A 14,123-nucleotide genomic window follows, 5' to 3' on the forward strand; every position below is an offset into this window, starting at 1 on the left:
CTTTTATCCTCCGTGGGCTACCTCATACCTTAGTTTTCAATTTTTTTGTCATCTAGGGAGTACTATAGTTTCTGTTTACCTCCCTATCCCCCATCCCTGTCATTATACTTGGATTTGCTTTCTTTTTAAAAAAAATGCATTATATTTTTTAAGGTTTAGCAATCTTATTTATTTCTTAGATGGAAGTATAGGTGATTTACACTGTCGGGCTAGTTTCTGCTATACAGCAAAATGATTCAGTTATGCGTGTATATATTCTTTTCTATTACAGGTTATTACAAGTTATTGAATATAGTTCCCTGTGCCATACAGTAGGGCCTGGTTTTCACCTATTTTATATTTAATAACTTGTATCTGCTAATCCCAAACCTCTAGTTTATCTCTCCCCATTTTTCTCTTTACTTTTTTTTCTTTTACTTTGCATGCTTTTATAAAGCAAAAACATTATATTATGCAATATTTGAAGCATATACAAAATGCAGAAAAATGCAACAAATATACAAGCCATATTTAATGGGATAATATTTTGATATGATTGTTTAAGATCTCTTTAAATAAGTAAAACTTTACAGTGATACAATGCTTATTTTGAGCTCAAAAGAGGCATTTTATAATTAATTATAAATTAATAGTTATTACATATAAATGAAGCAGATCAATAAAGTTACTTTTAAAAATTGTCACATTCAGTGTCAAACTCTTCTCAATTAGTTTTTGACTCATTCGCCAATGTTTGTGCTTTTTCAGGCCCTTTTACCCTCCACGCTATCAATGGCAGCAATTCTCAAAAGAATCAAAAGCCATTAGACTGTTAAGCTGGCTTTGTGACTATGTGGAACAAGCTTTTTTTTTCCTACAAAGAGTCTAGGTTTGGGAATGTTGTTAAACCTGTTTTATTCATCACCTTCTCACTCCCTTCCCACAAGGGTTTGGGACTTCAGAGTTAAAGCACTGTTCCACCACTGTTTTCTCGCGAGATGCTAATATGGACTCTACAAGTGTTGGGGCTGGCTCTTGTGATGTTCCTGTGTGTAGTCATTGGCACCCACGTCACAGGTGCTACATGGCCCACAGGGACTTAAAACCACCATCAGTAGGAATATGCATTCTGATTTCCCAAATGTTAAGATGTGAACACATGTGCACCTGAAAGAAAAGTGAAAGTGTTGCTCAGTCGTTTCAGACTCTTTGTGACTCCATGGACTGTAGCCCGCCAGGCTACTCTGTCCATGGAATTCTCTAGGCAAGGATACTGGAGTGGGTTGCCATTTCCTTCTCCGGGGAAACTTCTCAACCCAGGGATTGAACCCAGGTCTCCTGCATTGCTGGTGATTTCTTTACTGTCTGAGACACCAGGGAAGCTGACTAAATTGATTGCTTGGACTCTATTCCCTCCTCATCTAATGTGTTATTGTTCTCTTCCCTCAGAGCTCAGTTGGTAAAGAATCTGCCTGCAATGCAGGAGACCCCGGTTTGATTCCTGGGTTGGGAAGATCCCCTGGAGAAGGGATAGGCTACCCACTCCAATATAGTTGGGGTTCCCTTGTGGCTCAGCTGGTAAAGAATCCACCTGCAATGCAGGAGACCTGGGTTCGATCCCTGGGTTGGGAAGATCCCCTGGAGAAGGGAAGGGCCACCCACTCCCGTAATCTGGCCTGGAGAATTCCATGGACTGTACAGTCCATTGGGTTGCAAACTGTCGGACATGACTGAGCAACTTTCACTGTTATAGCTCCAACTTGTTTTTCTTTAATATTTATTTATTTATTATTTATTTGACTGTGTTGGGTCTTAGTTGCAGTGTGCAGGATCTTCGTTGTGTCAGGCAGTATCTTTCGCTGTGGTGCATGGGCATATGGTGTGAGTTGCGGCACTCAGGCTCAGTAGTTGCGGCTCGAAGGCTTAGTTGCTTCATGGCCAGTGGGTTAGTTCCTCGACCAGGTATCAAATCAATGTCCCCTGCACTGCAAGGCACATTCTTAACCACTGGACCATCAAGAAACTCTCCCAACTTGTTTTAACCATCCAAGTTGGTCATCGTCATTACTCTTGTCATGATTTTTGTGATGAATATGCAGATTTACTCACATCTTGAACAGTGTCCTTCCTTACCTTCACTCTTTAGATCTGTTTCTCCAAAGCATACTGCTACTTCTTTGTGAGTTCAGTGTCCTTCTTCCTGAGATACATCTTTTAGTTTGAAAATGTCTGTATTATGCCTTCACTCTTAAATGATAGCTCCTATGGATATAGACTTTTGGGGAGGAGAGTGATATGTGATTTCTGGTATGAGGTGTGTAGTGCAAAGGCTTCCCAGGTGGTGCAGTGGTAAAGAATCTACCTGCTCATGCAGGAGACTCAGAAGACGCAGGTTTGATCCCTGGGTCGGGAAGATCCCCTGGAGGAGGGAATGCCAACCCATTCTAGTATTCTTGCCTGGAGCATCCCATGGACAGAGGAGACTGGTGGACTACAATCCATAGGGTGGCAAAGAGTTGGACATGACTGAGCATGCAAGCAGTCGTCTCTATGGTGTGTAAATTGGGTTTTAATCCCACCCATACCCTCAGTTTATACAATAAGCTCACTATTGCTGTCTCTGGTGCAGGTCAGCAGGCAGGGCTTTCCCAGTGCCTTTCACTGAGAGGGAACCCTTTCCGTGGCTCTGGCCTGATTCCACACGTCAGTCTTACTGGACATGTGGAGTGAAGCTACTTCCTTTTCTTCTTGGCCTGGTCACTCCACCATCCCCAACTTTCAGGCCCCTCTTTATTGCTGGCTGTTGGGAATTTCTCTTTCTATCTTCTGAGTTCAGGTTTGTGTGAAATGCAAGATAGCATTTCTAGATGTTTTGTGGCAGTAATGTTTTGCATTGACCCAGTCTGCCTTTCCATGGACCTTCTGAGAAAACTACATTTTTCTTTACACAATGTATTTTCAAAATATTTAAAACAGTTAAGATTATATTTTAAGAAAGGGGCAATCTGAGTATTCAGTCCAGCTTCTGGCTCCATGGAACCTTGGCTTTCTATAAAATATGGTCTTTAAATGACTGCTGTATTTTTTTTTTTTCCTGGCTGCATCATGTGGCATGCGAGATCTTAGTTCCCTGACCAGGGATTGAACTCATGTCTCCTGTATTGGAAAGGCTGAGTCTTAACCCCTGGAACATGAGTGAAGTCCCTAAATGACCGTTCTATTGTAGGACTTGGAAATCCATAGTTGAGTGATTGTCTGGACCTGGAGTGGAGAAAATAGACTTCAGGCAGGACATCTCCCCTCAAAGTTTGCCAGCCTATGGCAGACACACACCTGAGGTGTCAGAAATTTGCTCCCTGTACAGGGTTGTCACTCCCAGAGTAGCCAATGCACTTCTCCAAGTTATGACTTGTAGAGTCAGGGAGGCTAGATTAGAAACAGTAGTCTAAAAGGACAGAGCAGTTAATTATTATGCAGAAAGAATATCTTTTTGCATGCTTATTGGCTAGTGGAGTTTCTTTTTCTTTCATGTAAAAGGAAATGACCTCCTTATTTTTTTAATCTCTCTTTTTAAAAATATCTATTTATTTATTTCTGGCTATGCTGGGTCTTCCTTCCTGCACAGCTGTTTCTCTAGTTGCAGCAAGTGGGGGCTACTATCTAGCTGTGGTGTGTGGGCTTCTCATTGCAGTGGCTTCTTTTGCTGTTGCGCACAGGCTCTAGGGCACGTGGGCTTCAGTACTTGTGACACATGGGCTCAGTAGTTGCCACTTCCAGGCCCTAGAGCACACAGGCTCGGTAGTTGTGGCACACAGGCTTAGTTGCCCCGCAGCATGTGGGATCTTCCTAGATCAGGGGTCAAACCCCTGTCTCTTGCGTTGGGAGGCAGATTCTTTACCACTGAGCCACCCTGGAAGCCCCTTACTTTTCTATGATGTGATATCAGGGAAATGAAAACTACTGTAGCCCACTGGGGGAGTGTGAAATGGTGTAGCCAAAGAGATGGATTCCATCTTTCAATCGGTTAGCTCTTGGCCTGTAACAGACCACTGAGAAACTTAGTACTGTAGAATCAACACACGTGCTCCGCATGAGCTCCTGTTCTCCAGGAGGCTAACCGGGCTCTTCCCCACAGTGATGCCAGCCTTCCAAAGAGCAGCAAAGAAAAAAAAAGGGAAACTCACTGCATAGGCCCTCGTCAAGCCCCTGCTTGTGTTTGTTGGTTATGTCCTGTGGGCAAAAGCAAATCATATGATTGGTGGACATGAAAGTCACTTTGCAAAAAATTTATGTGTAGGATTGGAGATGACCTTCTGGCCATTGTTGCAAACTGCCATTCTATAAAGTAAATATACACTCTTTTTGGTGGTAATGCCTATATATCAGACAACTATGAGGATTTTTATCTCACTGTCTCTTTGTGTGGTAGAAAAACACTGGGAACTATTGAAATGCACATTTGACTAGGAGTAAGAGCAAAAACATCTGTGATATTGAATACATAGCACAGTTGAAGAGCAAATGATAGATTCATGTATACAATCCTAAAAGACATAGTAACATTTTTATTGATGTGACCATTTTCAAAGTCTTTATTAAATTTGTTATAATATTGCTTCTGTTTTATATTTTGGTTTTTTGGCCACAAAAGATGTGGGATCTTAGCTCCCCAACCAGGGGTCGAACCTGCACCCCCTTCACTGGAAGACAAAGTCTCAACAATTGGACTGCCGGACAAGTCCCTAAAAAGACATTTTTTAAAATGAAAAAAGCCAGGTGATGAACCACACAGACTTCATACTACCCAATAGACACAAAACCTAAATTCCTGCAGGTATATCACATCTCATCATGTATGCACATGACAAATATCAGGAAATCTACACTCTAGATGGAGAATAGTACTTACCACTATGGAGGGGATGAGCTTGTGTGGTGGGCAAAAGGAATTCTATTTCATTTTGAGGGGTATCACATTTATTTTTTGCCTTTATTTTTAATTTAATGATGAATAATATTTAAATCTGAGCTTCAAGGAATAACTTAGTCTGATTCTCACGAACTGGGCCTCAGTCTCATTATTTGAGCAGCCGTGGACGAGGAGGTGCCCCTGTGCCCGTAGACTTTCTTCTCGTCTGCTCCTTCACACGTGAGCTTGGTGGGAATGTTTCAAGGTTAGTAAACCAGATCCAGGGGCTTCCCTGGTGGCTTAGTGGTAAAGAGTCCACCTGCCAATGCAGAAGACACAGGTTCAATCCCTGGGTCAGGAAGATCCCCTGGAGAAGGAAATGGCAACACACTCCAGTATTCTTGCCTGGAAAATCCCATGGATGGGAGAGCCTGGTGGGCTACACGCCATGGGGTCGCAAAAGAGTCGGACCCGACTGAGTGTCTAAACAACAACAACAAACCAGATCCAAGTCAGGGAAAGCTTCTGGAACTTACTCTCTTCAAAATACACTATTCATCCTAGTCATTATGGTGCCCAAAGTGACAGTGAGCACTGTTCCTGTTTGCATAGCTTTGGGGTCCTTGGCTGCAAATGCCAGCCAAAATGTTATGGTATCATTTTTTCCTAAACAATTTCAACATCGTCTAAAGTTAGTTGGTCACTACCCTTTTACAAAACATTCTTGTCTGGTGAATTATAATTTTGAGGCTGACACAAGTAGAAATTTAATTGTTCCCATTTCCTGTTCATTCTAGTCAAAATGTTTAGTTTCTAGAATTTCTGATATTTCCACAATGTACTGTAAAACAGTTAGTCCACCATCTACAGGGACTATTTTATTATTCTCTATCTGTCTACACCACCCCTTTGGGGTTCTTGGGAAAGGAGTAATGCCAGACAAAATACCACAGTTATTTCTTTGGCATGGCCATCTGACTTATATAGCACAGGGCAAGGACTGCTTCATCTTATTGACCAGTTAGAATGGACTAAGGTGCTTTGTGATGACCTAGAGGGGTGTTATGGGAGAGTGGAAAGGAGGCTCAAGACGGAGGGGATATATGTATATATACGGCTGATTCATGATGTGGTACAGTAGAAACTAACACAGCGTTGTAAAAGCATTTTTATTCCAATTAAAAAAACTCACAAAAATTATAATTATTTCAGAAACCATTGCCTATTGTTTTAAGATTTTTTGGATGCAGCCCATTTTAAAAGTATTTATTGAATTTATTACAATATTGCTTCTGTTGTTTATGTTCTGGTTTTCTGGCCGCTAGGCACCTGAGATCTTAGCTCCCTGACCAGGGATCAATGCTGTACCCCTTGCATTGAAAGGTGAAGTCTTAACCACTGGACCACCACGGAAGTCCCTAGGTAGTATTTTAAAAATTGGTTCTTTGGTATCTGATGCCTCATGACGCCTTTATAGTATTGATTTATTATCTTGAAGAGAAAATTTAAAACAACTATGACAAAACAAAGTTTAGAAAAAATTTGTATTGACTTGCAGGTTTTAAAATTCTGTGCTTCTTTCCTGTCCTACACTTTTTCTTGTGTCTAGGTATGTACAGTTCTATTGCAGAACACACACACACAAACACACACACACACACACACAGAGCATTATCCGCTAGAGCTCTAGAGAAGAGCTATTTCCCACAAGGATAAAGCAGGTGTGCCCTGCTCATGAACACTTATGACTCATGTCTTTATTCTACATTTGGAGGGACTGTCCAATTTCTGAGGAAATGTTAGCCTCTTAGATTTTTTGGTTTGAGTCAAAGAGTCAATGATACTAATCAGATGCAGACACACCCTAAGAATTATGAGATGTGGCATGTAGGTGATTTCCATATGCTTCTTGAGTCAGGGGTGTGTGTGTGGCTTCTATTTAGATTGTAACTTACAGCATCATATGTCTTTTCTAAGTGCTGGAGTTCCTACTGGGTAACATGATATTGCAACTAACACAACTATATTTTGCTGTCAATATTTAAACATTTCTCCTACACTAGATAAAACACTTGGTTAAAAATCAGAATACTATTAAGACATTTCACAAAGAATTATAAGATGATTATTATTTATTGGCAGTAACTGAAAGCAAAATAATTGGTCTGACAAAGAACATTCTCCACAAGCAGTCAGGAAAGTGTAATTGGTCAAAATGTGTCTTGTATGTCAATGAAATACTAATATATACATAAAACTTTCCTTATTAATAAATTCATTTATTGTTAAATATTTGGATGGCACAGTTAGAGTTCTATAAATATTTAACTTTGAAGTCCACTCAGTTTGCCTAAAAGTGAATGAGATTATTTTATAGCCACATTTTTAATCCAAAGAAATGAATGCAGTTGAATGTTTATGTCAACTCCACTAAAAGTTTCAGTTAATACTGACATGTTAGTTTCTGGGAGGGTGTTTATTCTAAAGGTCCAAATTTTCATTCGGCAAAGATGATCCATCTGGTAGATTTTGGTTGATGCTGGTTTCAGATTTAAAGTCTTTTTCATCCAATAATATGTTAAAAGAGTATAGACTTGTGCACATAGGAAATACTGGTCCTGATATTTTCTCTGAACCCTGTTCATTACCTTATATACTATATTATTTACACACAACGATTTGCATTTGAGAACTCACAACTCTTGAATTCCTTTTCCTTCTATTAACCTCCTTCTGGGTTTATTTACATGGAGGCATTGCTACTAATTAGCTTCAAGGAGGGAGAAGGGAGATTTCTATACATTCTCTTGGTGTGACCCTATGAAGAGCTGGTTCTCATACCTGGAAGATTATCATCTTTCACTCATTACCTTCAGGAAATACAACTTGTCCCTTTAGTGACCAACTGCTTCTTTCACAGCTTCTAGTGAAGAGCTGAGCAATTGGCCAAATTAATTTTCAAGGTAGTTTTCCATGAGTAATGCCTATGTATACATACTTTTAACTGGATGACTTCTTTAAAGTATGCTTTGCAAGACTGAAGGGTTTCCCAGGTGGCGCTAGTGGTAAAGAACTCATTTGCCAATCAGAAGACAAAAAGATGTGGGTTCGATCCCTGGGTAGAGAAGATCCCCTAGAGGAGGGCATGCAACCCACTCCAGTATTCTTGCCTGGAGAATCCCATGGACAAAGGAGCCTGGCAGGCTACAGTCCATAGTGTTGCAAAGAGTCAGACACGACTGAAGTCACTTAACACACACAGAAGATGGAAAAGTTGATGATGAAAAGGATCATCTTTCCTGTCCCTCATGACTGCTTTTTATAGTTTATTGAAAGTAGTATTCTTGGGGTTACATTGTGGGAATATCTTTTAAGACCTTGGCCAATTTTGAATTCATTGAAAGCAAGCTATATTGACTTGTTTACACTTGGGGGTTTTTATCTGGTCACCTGATTGCAATGAAGAAGACGGTAAGTTCTGAAAACATTCTTTCCAAGCGTTTCCAGAGAGAACAGCCTTCCTGCCACCATGCTTTCACGCACAGTGCTTGGGTTCCTCTCTGTCTAGACAGAGTTCTCATGGTTGTAGCACCAAGGCGTTCCTGTTTAATTCTCTCCCCAGCAAAAGCTGTGATGAATTTCCTCATAAGTCAGCACTGACTGGGTGAGATTCTGTATCTACGTGAGTTTCCTGGGAAGGTTAACACACAGTGGCTCTTGAAATCTGTTTAGGGCAGACACAGAAATTTTACTCAGATTTTCTTCCATATACAACATCAATAAATATGGAAATGAAGGCTGCAAATCTCACTTCTGATGAAACAATATGCTGCCTAAATTCAGTTAATTGTCAGGTACTTAGTGTTGAAAGACAAAGATATGCTAATCTTATTAAAATATGCCTGGTTAAATTTAGCTATAAATTCCATCCAGGGTCTCCTGCTTTATATCAATACATTGTTCCAAGTCAGAATGTCTGCAAAGAAACCACCCACTGAGCAGGATGCAGAGTTAGTAATTTGAAAAGGTGAAAAGTTTAATTATGAGTCTATCTTCTGGGGGAAAAAGGGAAACAAGGCTGAATTCTTAATGTTTTTTGTTTGTTTAGATTAAACCAACTGAAGGGCTCTCTCACACTGTTTACATTTATATTACTCTGACAGTCAGAAAAGCTTTTAACATTTTTTTCTGTTTCATTTGAATTGAAGTTGTTTTTAATATATACAAATGAGGGAAAGAGACTTAACTAGAGTTCAGCACTGTTTAGACAGACTTGATCAATTTTTAATTTTCCAGATAATTAGAGGAGAGCATACTGAACTGTGGCTAAAGGCTTGGCCACAGATTCAGAGACTAAGGGTTTCAACCCTGACTCTGCTCATCTTGTGTAACTTCATAGGCATTATGGAGCCTCTCAATAGCTCAGTTTCTTTGTAGGTAATCTGGGGTAAAATAAGTTTATAAGATGTTTCCTCGCTATCTGAAAGAAGAGTGTTCCCATGAAAGCTTTTGTGAGCTGAAATGGTGTAAATCGAGAAGCAATTACCTTAGGACACATCTTGCTAACAAATGCACAAAACAAATGGAGATCAAGCACAAATGCTCACAGACCCAGTTCAAAGCTCTGGCGGCTTAGTGCTGAGATGCTGAGTGTGGTCCCCAGGAAGGAGCTTGATGGGGCTGCTCTTGGTGCCTCTGGAAAGCTTGCTGCAAAACACACACTCAACACTGTTTTTACTTTTTTCCTAAAAGTAAAAATCCCCCTTGAATGTCTTTCAGCTATCAAAAACAGGTGCTAGTGAGGTTTTTTTGGTAAAAGCAAAGTGGCACAAAGTGAACTTATGAAACTCAACGGATGCCTGGATTTAAAGGGGCTTTTATATTAATTTACTCATAAAATAAATATATGTTAATAGAAAATTTACAAACATTCACATATAACATTTATAAAATTTGGATAAACACAGACACACACAAACACGCACACCACTACCATCCATAATGCAAACACTCGGCTATAACTTCTATTCCATTTTGGTTGGATTCCAGCCTCTCAGCCCATCCATCTGTGCCTACATTAACAAATACAAGATTTTCATAACCTATTTTTAGAACCTTATATATCCAATTACTGATGCTGAAGCTCCAATACTTTGGCCACCTGATGTGAGGAACTAACTCAATAGAAAAGGCCCTGATGCTGGGAAAGATTGAAGGCAAGAGAAGAGGTCGACAGAGGATGAGATGGTTGGATGGCATCACCGACTCAATGCACATGAGTTTGAGCAAGCTGTGGGAGTTGGTGATGGACAGGGAAGCCTGGCGTGCTGTAGTCCATGGGGTCGCAAAGAGTCGGACACGACTGAGAGACTGAACTGAAGTGATATCCAATTGCTGTGTAATTACTATGTTTGAGCAGGTTCTGAAAGCATTACATTTTTACCCCTACCCCTACACTTTATGTTTTTGATGTCATATTTTACAACTTTTAATTTTGTGCACCCCTTAACTATTGTAGATATAGAGGATTTTACTACTTTTGTCTTTTAACCTTCATACTACCTATAGAGAGATATTTGAGATCTACTACCTTTACTATATGTTTGCCCTTATCAGTGAGATTTTTCTTGCATGAGTTTTATATTTATATTTATGGCCTTTTCTGCTTAATGAAGTTCCTTTAACATTTCTTTTAGGTCAATTTACTTGTGTTGAACTCCTTTACATTTTGCTTGTCTGGCAACCCTTTGTCTCTCCTTCAATCATGAATGATAAACTCTGCAGAGAAAATATTCTCGGTTGTTAAGTTTTTCCCTTTCAGCTCTTTGAATACCACTGTGCCCCTCCCTTTTGATCTGTAAAGTCTGCTGAAAAGTCAGCTGATTATCTTCAGGGGGCACCATTGTTTGGAATTAGTTGGTTTCCTATTGCTGCTTTTAAGTCTATTTTTGACTTTGGACAGTTTAATTATAATGTGTGTTGGTGTGAGTTTTTGAGATTTATCTCATTTGGGACTCTGTGCTTCTTGGAGCTGTGTATCTCATTCAGTATGTTGGGCAAGTTTTCAGCCAATATTTCCTCATGTACATTTCTGCCCCTTTCCCTCTTTCCTACTATAATGCAAATGTCAATATGCTTAATGCTGTTTCAGACATCCTTTAAACTGTCTTCATGTTTTTCCATTTGCTGTTCAAACTGGGTCATTTCCACAGTGTCTTCCAGATCACTGATTTGTTCTTCAGCATCATCTAATCTGCTCTTTGTTCCCTCTAGTGTATTTTTCATTTCAGCTTTTTATTCTTCCACTCTGACTGGTTCTTTTATATATTTTCTATGTCTCTGTTGACATTTTCAATGTATTCCTCCACTCTTCTCCTGAGTTTGATGAGCATTTTTATGACCGTGACTTTGGACTCTCTCTCTGGAGGATTGCTCATCTCCATTTTGCTTAGTTCTTTTCCTGAGGTTTCTTTTTCTTTTGTTTGGAACATATTCCTTTGTCTCCTCATTTTGTCTAATTCTCTGTGTATGTTTCTAGGTATTAGGTAGGTCAGTGACATTTCTGATCTTGAAGAAGTGGCTTATGTCGGAGATGCCCTGTGGGGCTTGGTAGTGCAGTCCTCCCTGGTTCCCAGAGCCTAGTGCTACATAAGTGTTTCTTGGAGGGGCTGTGTGTACACTCCTGCTGTGATCACTGTAAGTGTCATAATGTGTGAGACTGGCCCTGGCCCAGGTGACTGCAAGGCTTGGCCATGGCTATTGAGGGTACTCTGATGTGTGGAGCTGGCCCCTGAGATGACAGCTGCTTTGGGGGGATACTGGCTGTGTCTGAGGACACCCACAGGTTGTAGGGCAGGGGCCACTTTAGAGGGGCTCCAGCACCAGCCAAGGGCATCCCTTGGGGCTGGCGGGGCAAGGGGCCACTTTGGTGAGAACTTTGTGCCAGCTAAAGGTACCCACTAGGTCTATGGAGCACCAGATCACTTTGGAGGAGTGCTGGTTGGGTTGGTTCACAGATGAATCTGGAGTGGGATAAATAAAGCTAGTAAGGTAGATGGGAGAGTCAGAAATGACAGCCCCAGTGCCAGGCAAGCAGGAGAGATGAGCAACCTCCCACTCACCCCCCCAAAACTGGCACCTATCAATACCTCTATACCCCCAGCAGATTCCTGCCTCCTGGGTGCACACCCTAAAATTAGCCAATGAGTCTCCTTCATGTATAACCCAGGCACTTTTCAAACTGCTGCCTCTGTGCTGGGGCTCAGGTGAGAAACTTTTTGCACACACCTTTTAAGAGCAAAGTCTCAGTTTTCTCCAGCTTTTCAGTCCTTCCAGGCATAAGCCCCACTGGTTTCCAAAGCCAGGCGTTGTAGGGACTCGTCTTCCCGGTGCAGGTCCCCAGGGCTGGGGAACCTGATGTGATGGGTGGATCCCTTGCATCTCAGAGCTGATGCACACAGCTGTGATATCCCTCCTCCACTGCACTGGGGGGTGGTCCCGGCCAGACTGTGTCTCTGCCCCTCCTGTCCTTCTCAATGTGGCTTTTTTCCTTTTTGTCTTTAGTTGTAGACATCCTTTTGGCTAATCTTCTGGTCGTTCTCAGCTCTAGCTACTGTTTCTGTAGCTGTAGTTTTGTTGGGTCCGCGGGAGGAGGCGAGCCTCAGCCAGTTTCTTGCATGTGTAATGTGATGGTGGAATCACCTCAGCACAGGACTTCTTCCAGTCTGTGGTCTCGGAGCTTCCTGAGGGTACTCAACCATGGTACCTGCCTCAGGCATAAGCAACCAGAGAGTGTGAGTGTGTGTTGGGGGGCTAAGTTAACACAGAGTATCACCCAAGGGGCCACCGTGACCAACAGGGGCCAAAGTCATGGAATAAACGTTTCCAGTTACCTCCCCCAGGCAGACAGTTGTGACACGTATCTCCACAGTGGCTCCTCACGAGTTTCTGGCAGAATCCAGTGCAGTTGCCTGCAGCGGTGGCCAATTCAATTACACGTCCCTCCAGCTGCCGTCCATTCAGCCTTGTTTCATCCTCTCTAATCCTTCCCTTCTGTGCACTGGGATCACCTTCCAATTAGACAGCCTGCCCACCCACCTTTGTCTCAGGCTCTGCTCTCAGGGACCACGCTGCTGACGGGGGCTGCTGCAGCATCAGGTTTGAACTACAGGGAGATCTCACACGCACGTGCCGGTAAAACGACAATTTTCAATATGAGTGTGATTCTTCAACAATATGGAAAGAAGTTTGGTTGTAATGTTATTTCTGCCTTTTTGAAGACTTGGCATTCGTGGATTTTTAATAATGCCTAAAAAAAAAGAGAGGGTTATTTTGCTAGTCTCTGAGAAAACACTTAAATGCCTTATAGATTTGGTTACCAACAAGGATTACATTGTCGAAGAATTTATTAAATAACCATGTGTTGATGTTTTACTTGTGGAATGTAACTTCATGTGTTTTGTTTTTCTTGTTTTGGTTGTTTGCTTTAGGAAAGTCTTGTGCTGACTGCGTGAGTGGATTCTAGTTGAAATCTTTTGATTCAAGAGGGAATATAAAAGAGTTTATTCAAGATGTCTAAAATGGTGAGGTATCTAGATATAGCAACAGTCCTAAGTATTTATCCATCTTGTCACCACAGTAAATACTTACATGGCAGACACCTGTATGAGCTACTCAGGTTACAATATTAGGAAGACATGATTTCTGCTCCTAGGGTCTGCAGGGTTGTAGAGAGACCTCCTTGCAATAAGCAAGTGCATGGAGCCCAGCAGGTGTGTACAGAACGGGGCAACAGGCACCTGGGGGAATTGCTGATATCACTGGAGAGTCAAAAGTGGGAGGGGGAGTAATTCATGAAAGCTTCATAGAAAAGATAACATTTGGGTCTCTTCTTTTTTAAAAAAATAATTTTTAAATTGAATTATAGTTGATTTATAGGATTGTGCTAGTTTCTGGTGTACAAGCAAAGTGAGGCAATTATACATAAATATGTATATATTCTTTTTCATATTTTTTTCCATTATGGTTTATTACAGGATATTGTAATAGGATATTATAGTAACAGGATATTATAGTTCTCTGTGCTATACAGTCGGACCTTGTTGCTATTTTATATACAGTAGTTTGTATCTGCGAATCCAAAATTCCTAATTCATCCCTCCCCTACCACCTCGTTTGGGTCTCTTCTTAAGGAGAATAGGTGATGCCGAGTATGATACGTAGTAGGAGCAATCAG

This window comes from Dama dama, chromosome 23 (genome assembly GCF_033118175.1).
Source record: "Dama dama isolate Ldn47 chromosome 23, ASM3311817v1, whole genome shotgun sequence".
In the NCBI taxonomy this organism is placed as follows: domain Eukaryota; kingdom Metazoa; phylum Chordata; class Mammalia; order Artiodactyla; family Cervidae; genus Dama; species Dama dama.